The 6,644-nt window shown below is 43.0% G+C and overlaps 1 long non-coding RNA gene across 1 annotated transcript; it reads right to left on the minus strand.

Annotated features, from left to right (window-relative positions):
* Positions 1-1,747: 1,747 nt before the first annotated feature.
* Gm33273 lies at positions 1,748-6,404 on the minus strand. Its single transcript, XR_387542.3, has 3 exons — positions 5,512-6,404; positions 5,095-5,283; positions 1,748-2,526 (listed from the first exon to the last, which is right to left on the minus strand). It is a non-coding gene; the product is annotated as a predicted gene, 33273 (long non-coding RNA).
* Between the last annotated feature and the right edge of the window lie 240 nt (positions 6,405-6,644).

The raw sequence follows: 6,644 nt of genomic DNA on the forward strand, positions 1-6,644 counted from the left end.
TGTGAGACAGGTAAACTCCTCCAGAGAATGTTCTAGTCCATTCTGGTTTACGGGGTAAATAGGGAAGTGTTTGGGGAGGAGAAAACAAAACAGAAACGGACTGCAGCGAGGAGGGCTTGAGCCACAGCGGTTTCCCTATCTGGCAGAGTTGCATCCTCTCCCTCTCTCTAATCATTCATTGCCTTTTCTGGGGTTGGGATGAAAGGGCCCCTGGCAGGAGTGGCCATTGCTGTTGCTATTAGTTATGCAAGCTCTCAAGTTCTGCAGCCATATTCCCCTCTTCCAAGGTTGCTGTGTCTGCTGTTGAGCCCTGATCTGGATTTCATTTGTCTCCGAGAAGATGATTTAAATCCTAGAAATCTTTTGGGGGAGAAAACGCTATTATTGGCTATTGGATCTAACCCTTGGCCACTGTTATATGAGGGTTTTTTTGCTGTTATTGTTCTTATTGATACTTGTGTGTGGTGCTGGGACTAAAAGGACTTTGCCACTGCTGGGGATGGCATCTCCCACTCGGCTACAGCCAGTGCCAGGTACCAGAACTTGGGTAGGCCACCTTTGGTGGAGTTTCAGAACATGGGCTGTGATGTGGGTGGTGTTTTAAGAGCAGCCAGCTGGTTCTCAAAGGGGGAGAAACCTGGGGAACAAGGAAGGTGAGGAAAGCACACAATTTAAAAAGGGTGACAACTTCCCTGTTTGCTTGTTTCTAAAACCAGGGCAAGTGTTAGCAATGAGGGAGAGGACTGTTTGAAAGCTTCAAAACAAGCTGGTGCAATAAATTATGAAATTGGATGCAGCCAAAGACCTGTGACACACAGCATCCACCCTCAGAAAGATGGCTTCCCTTTGCCCTACCAGATTGCTTGTGATAGAGAAGTTGAGTAAGAATCTTGTTTTACAGTAACCTGTTGCGGTAAATCTCCTCCCAAATACACCCCGGCAAGGAAAACACAACACAATTAGTATGAATACATGCTGTGAGCCTAGATTGGGCAGATCTACCGTTACACTACCATCTTCTACAGCTTATGAGACCCCTTAGAACTTGCGGTTTCTCCAGGCCATGTGCTTCTGCTCTGCTTTTCTTCTTCCTCCTCCTCTGCGTCCTCTCCCTCTTCCATTTTCTCCACCACCACCTTCCCTTTTATCTGCCCAATCATCAGCTCTCCTTTATTTTACAAATTAAGGTGGGAAGCAGGTTTACTGGAAATCACCTGAGTGTTGACTCTTTGCTTGTTAGAGGCTACTCACTGGAGAACAGAATTAACATCAAATATAATTAGCCCCAGGGCCATCCACAACAGTAACTGGTCTCAAATCCCCCATCACTGTCTCCTGGACCAAACCCTGTCCTCACTAATCCCCAGTCTTAGTGGCGGCATCAGTTGTATGTTGTTAAATACACAGTCAAATCTTTTCTCTAATCATTTGTCTCAAATTTTCATGTTTTTAAAGGTTGGAGATGATGAACTTTTGGTGTTGTTAAATTAGAAATAAAACCCAAGAAGGGGGACATTTGAATATTTGAAATAATGTATTTTATTTCTGCCATTACCAGAGTAGCATCTAAACCTTGTCAATCAGCTATTACTAAACCTTAATGTAAATGAAATAAAATTCAAAAGAATATAACTCATAAAAGAGTAAGACATTTCAAAGAGTTAATTAAATTATCCTTTAATATAAACAACTAAATTAAATAAGAAATATGGTTAAAAAATTATCAATACTCATCCAACCATTGGTTATACACAGAAAGGAAAGAGAAAGGTGACCAAGAAGACACGTAGCATGTGCCTAACTCTAAAAGTCATTTTAATTTAAGCATCACTATGTACATTTTTGCAGCAGGAATTTAAAGATATATTTTTGGAACACTTAACTATCAAGTTAAATTAGACACAACTGGAGAATCTCTTTCTAAATTTGTAACTCATTAAGATAATTTTTCATTTTAGGATCGCCAATCTAGCTCTTTTCAAGGCATTGGAAAGTTTGAAAGTGTGTTTAGATTTAGAAGTGCAACTTTCCATACTCATAGTTGTTTTCCAATCAATATTTTAAACAGCTCTCTTGTCTTCCTCAATGACCTTTCTGAAAAGCATAAAGTGTCCTAAAGTGAGTTTGAATCGAATCTACCCTGAGTTCCTTCTGCTCTACTTCCTCTCCGCCCGACTCCCAAGGCACCACTTTCCCCTCTCCGCCCCACGCGCTTTTCTTTTTATACTCACTGAGTCAACTTAGTGCTGCGAATACGTGCACAGGGTGATTCCTCCACAAATGGCTCAGGTAGCTTCCCAGGGTCTGCCTCCCTAAAGAAAATCAGTTCTCCTTCTTCCAACAATCACCAGTTGGCAATGGCTTCCCTTTACGCACTGGGGTTTGGCTTGGCTTCATCTTGTGCAGGTCAGCACGGTGGTTGAGAGTTCATCAATAGACAGTGTTTCTCAGCGTTCCTCCGCATTCTCCAGCCCTTACATTCTTTGAAGCCCATTTAAAAATTTTTTTTCCTTCAACGGTTGCTGCCTTGAGAAAAGTAAAGATACACATTTAGATGTTTCATGAGACTAAAGAACTTTAATTCTTTTTACATGGTCTCAAAATTTAATTGGCTTCTATCAGCCAATGGGTTTGCTTATTCGCTGGTCTATTTTGAGGAAGGATGTCCCAGTATTGCCTACAGTCTTGGCTGGTTTCGAACATATGATTCTACTGCTTCAGCCTCCCCAGTAGTTAGGATTACAGATACATACCACCATGCCCAGCCTTTCACATAAGTTAAGAAAATATAATAATCATGTCGCAATCAGTTCAGCCCTTAACATTATAACAAATACATTTAGAAAAGGTGCTGTAATAAACTCATCTCACTAAGAAGGGTTAATAAGCCCTGGGATTACTTTCGATGGCCTAACTACAGTGAGCTTTCTGCAGCCATGGCTTCGCTGTTTGTGTTATTCTTCCTTCATCATGCCCCTGGGCTCTTATTATTCCTTAAATGGTGTCTAGATGCCCATGTGGCCACTTCCAGTCCCATCTGGGACATTCTCATGCCTTGAGCACATTACAATGCACTTTGCGTCATTTTGACACAGTAGACACCAGGGTTTCCTAAGAAGAGTTGGGAAAGTTCAAATGAAATTTAATAGAACAATCAAAGTCCCTGCCTAGCGTTTGGTAGGAATAGTTTAAGAAATACGTGTTGTGGATGGGCCTGGTGCTGTTTGTACTTGTACTTTGGTGCTAATTCCGCTTTACTGGAAGGGGTTGCGGACGAGGAGTAAGTCACATACTCGGGTGAGTTCTTGTGAACCAATCCCCTAATGAATAAAGGAGCCAATCACTGGGCGAGTAGGAGGGAATTCCCGGTTGAACAGAGGAAGAGAGGAAGCAGGAGAGAGGCCCATTTTGGACAGGGACAGTGTAGGACAAGTTGTAATTACTAGTGTCTTCTGGTTTCAATGGCGGGTTCACCACAAGAGGAATCAGATTTAATAAGGTTTACAAGATTAGGATTTTAGTTGCTATGCCCAGCAATTGAGTTACCATCATTTCTGGGGGTGGGGGGTGGGGGATTGAGTTACCATCATTTCGGGGGCGGGGGGGGGGGGGCGGGCGATTGAGTTACCATCATTTCTGTGGTGGGGGGGCAATTGAGTTACCATCATTTCTGTAGGGGGGCAATTGAGTTACCATCATTTCGGGGGGGGGGGAGGCGATTGAGTTACCATCATTTCTGTGGGGGTGGCAATTGAGTTACCATCATTTCTGGGGTGGGGGTGGGGCAATTGAGTTACCATCATTTCGGGGGGCTGGGGAGCGATTGAGTTACCATCATTTCGGGGGGGCTGGGGAGTGATACCATCATATCTGAACTAAGTTTGTGTTGCATTTTCCTTCATGCAGTGGCTCGTCTGGATTCAAGAGAGAAAGGTATGGTGGCAAAGCCTGGGTTTGCCTGATGTACACCATGAAGGCCACAGAGGATGTGAAGCCCAGGGTTGGCATGGTAACGACCCACCAGTGGGAACTTAGTGAGCTGGGTGGAGAGATTGCGGAGCTCTGAGCCAGAGTCTGCACAAGATAATAACAGGTCGGCCATTGCCCGCCAGTGCATGGCCAGCCAGGCTGCCATGCCAGAGAGTTGCCAGCACAAGTGTGGGGACATGCTGGTTCATTTTCAATATCTCCTACAACAATAAGTGTTATATTATTATGCACACTTTAATTATAAAATTGAGTCTTAGTAGAACTCTAATGATGTGATCTTGGTAACATCTATTTTCATTCTTACCAGTTTTTCTGTATTGGAGAGGACTCACACCCAAGCTTACATGGGCTGCACAAATGGACTTACTGAGTTATGACAGAGAGAGAGAGAGAGAGAGAGAGAGAGAGAGAGAGAGAGAGAGAGAGATATGCTGGTGAGGTATGAGGGGGTTGGAATTGGAAAGGAAAACTGGGGGTAGATGTGATCATATTTCAATGTAGATGAGTATGAATGTCTCAAAGGTAAAGAAAGAGGAAGGAGGAGTGTGGCTGGGAGATAGCTTAGCATGTCCTAGGACCTGTTTGAGCTTCTGGACTCACGTAGTGGAAGGAGAGAAACCACTGAGTCCCATCCGACATCCATATTCATGTGTATCCCATACCACACAAAATAAATGAATAAGATGTAACTTTGAAATATTAATTAAAGAATGACAACTTTTAAGCAGAGATTATCATTGACAATTTGATTTGCAATGGCAGTGATAACATCTGATGGTTAATGTTTTGTTTACTTCTGGTGCTAGTGGCAGCATCCCGAGCCTTAAGCATGCTATACCACTAAGCAACAAACCCAGGTCTCTGGATCCTATTTTTGACATGCATTGAACCTATGTTGCCTAAAACTTTTAGTTTAGCTTTACCTCTTGTTTTTAAATTATGATGTCTGAAAAAATTAAATGTACCAAGAAATAAATTTATTTTCCAGTCAGCAAACTTAAAATAAGAAAACCTTTCATTTTACACTACAAATCTAGTTCAACAACAACAAAATATGTGCAAGCTTCCCGCGAGGCTCTGCAGGCCCGGGAGAAGGCTGACTACCTGTGTTGAGGAGTCGCAGCAATGTTGCTTTGTTCCGCTTAATTTTCTTCGGTTCTGTTGTTTCCATGGTGAGTTCCTGTAGCATAGGTAGACGAATCCTGTCTTCCTTTGGATAGAACAGCTCCGGAAGTGATGTGCCATGGGGTTTTCATCAACTCGGGGAGACGAAAATGACTGAGGTTCAAAACTCTGTCCACAGAAAACAAATAAGCTTGCAGTAATTAAAAAGAAAAATTCTGGTTAAAAGACTTAATGAGTTTCTATCCTTGCAATTCGTCACGTTGTTTGATTAAAAGAGAGGAGAGAGGCTCCTGTGAGCCTTCTGTGGTGTGATAAGTCAGATTTCCACGGTGGTGTTGTGGTTTACAAAACTGTCTCACAGACAATTTCATTTTAATTTCTGTGGTGCCTGCTTACTTTTCTGTCCAATTTGAGGAGTTTGTTCAGATCCATCGTGAGCTGTAGCTGGCAGGTGGCTGATGCAGGACTTGGTCCACGGTGGCTGAGTTTATCTTGGATGAAACCCCCACTCTCTAGAGGCGGTCTGGGCTCAGCTCCTCAGGGACAGCATCTATGGAGGAGGCTCCGAACGTAATTCAGTTTTTTCTTTGTATATTATTCAAAACTACTTCCTGGGAGACCATATTATTTGAGTTCTGTTTTAAAAATCATTTCCAGTACTGTTGCCTTCAAGGTTTTGCACAAAGAATTTTTATAGGAAAAAAAAAAACCCTCTTTGTAGTCAGTAGCCTCAGAAATGAAAAGCAAAACTTGACCTTCATAGATTCATAATATTGCAAATGTCACATTTGTCACATGCCCCACATGGGGATGAGCTAGCATTTTTATTTGTAAAATTCAGTGCTTTCTGTGGGCCAGTTTTCATTTACCCCTAAAGTGCCACCCAGACTTTTGGACTGCTTGTGACACCCTTGATCTAATTCTGAAGGTTCCTCCTTTGTCCCTGGGGTTCCTCTCTTCTAACCCCTGGAATGGTCTGCTTCAAACAATTGTGTCTGAGCCGCGTTTAAATAAGAATGTACAAATGGAGAAGAACTGAGGTGAATACGGTATTGATTCATACAGAAAGGGGAAAGACAACCAAACAAGAACCCAAGCCACATCGCCTGCTTTATCAGGAAGTTCTTGTAAACAAACATCTTTGTCTGTTTTGGTGATCTGGAAGATTGCCTAACTTTTTGTCTTTTGGGTTTAGAGCTGCCTGCCCTATGTCACATGGCTTTCTTGTCTACTCATTTCCTGCCTCCAGAGACCGTATTCTAGGAGGAGTATGATGTGTCCTCCTGAACTGACAGGCCCTCCCTCCCTCCCTCCCTCCCTCCCTCCCTCCCTCCCTTTCTTCCTCCCTCCCTCCTTTCCTCCCTCCCTCCCTCCCTCCCTCCCTCCCTTCCATAATCCACGAAACTTAGCATTTATCTAGATGCTTGCTTTATGCTAGGTCCTAGGAATACAAAGATGTCAGTGTCTTGAATTCGAAGCTGCATTAGAAGTCAGTTCTGTGGGAAGCAATGCAGCACCTCTGAATAACG

This window comes from Mus musculus, chromosome 3 (assembly GCF_000001635.26).
Source record: "Mus musculus strain C57BL/6J chromosome 3, GRCm38.p6 C57BL/6J".
Classification (NCBI taxonomy): Eukaryota; Metazoa; Chordata; class Mammalia; order Rodentia; family Muridae; genus Mus; species Mus musculus.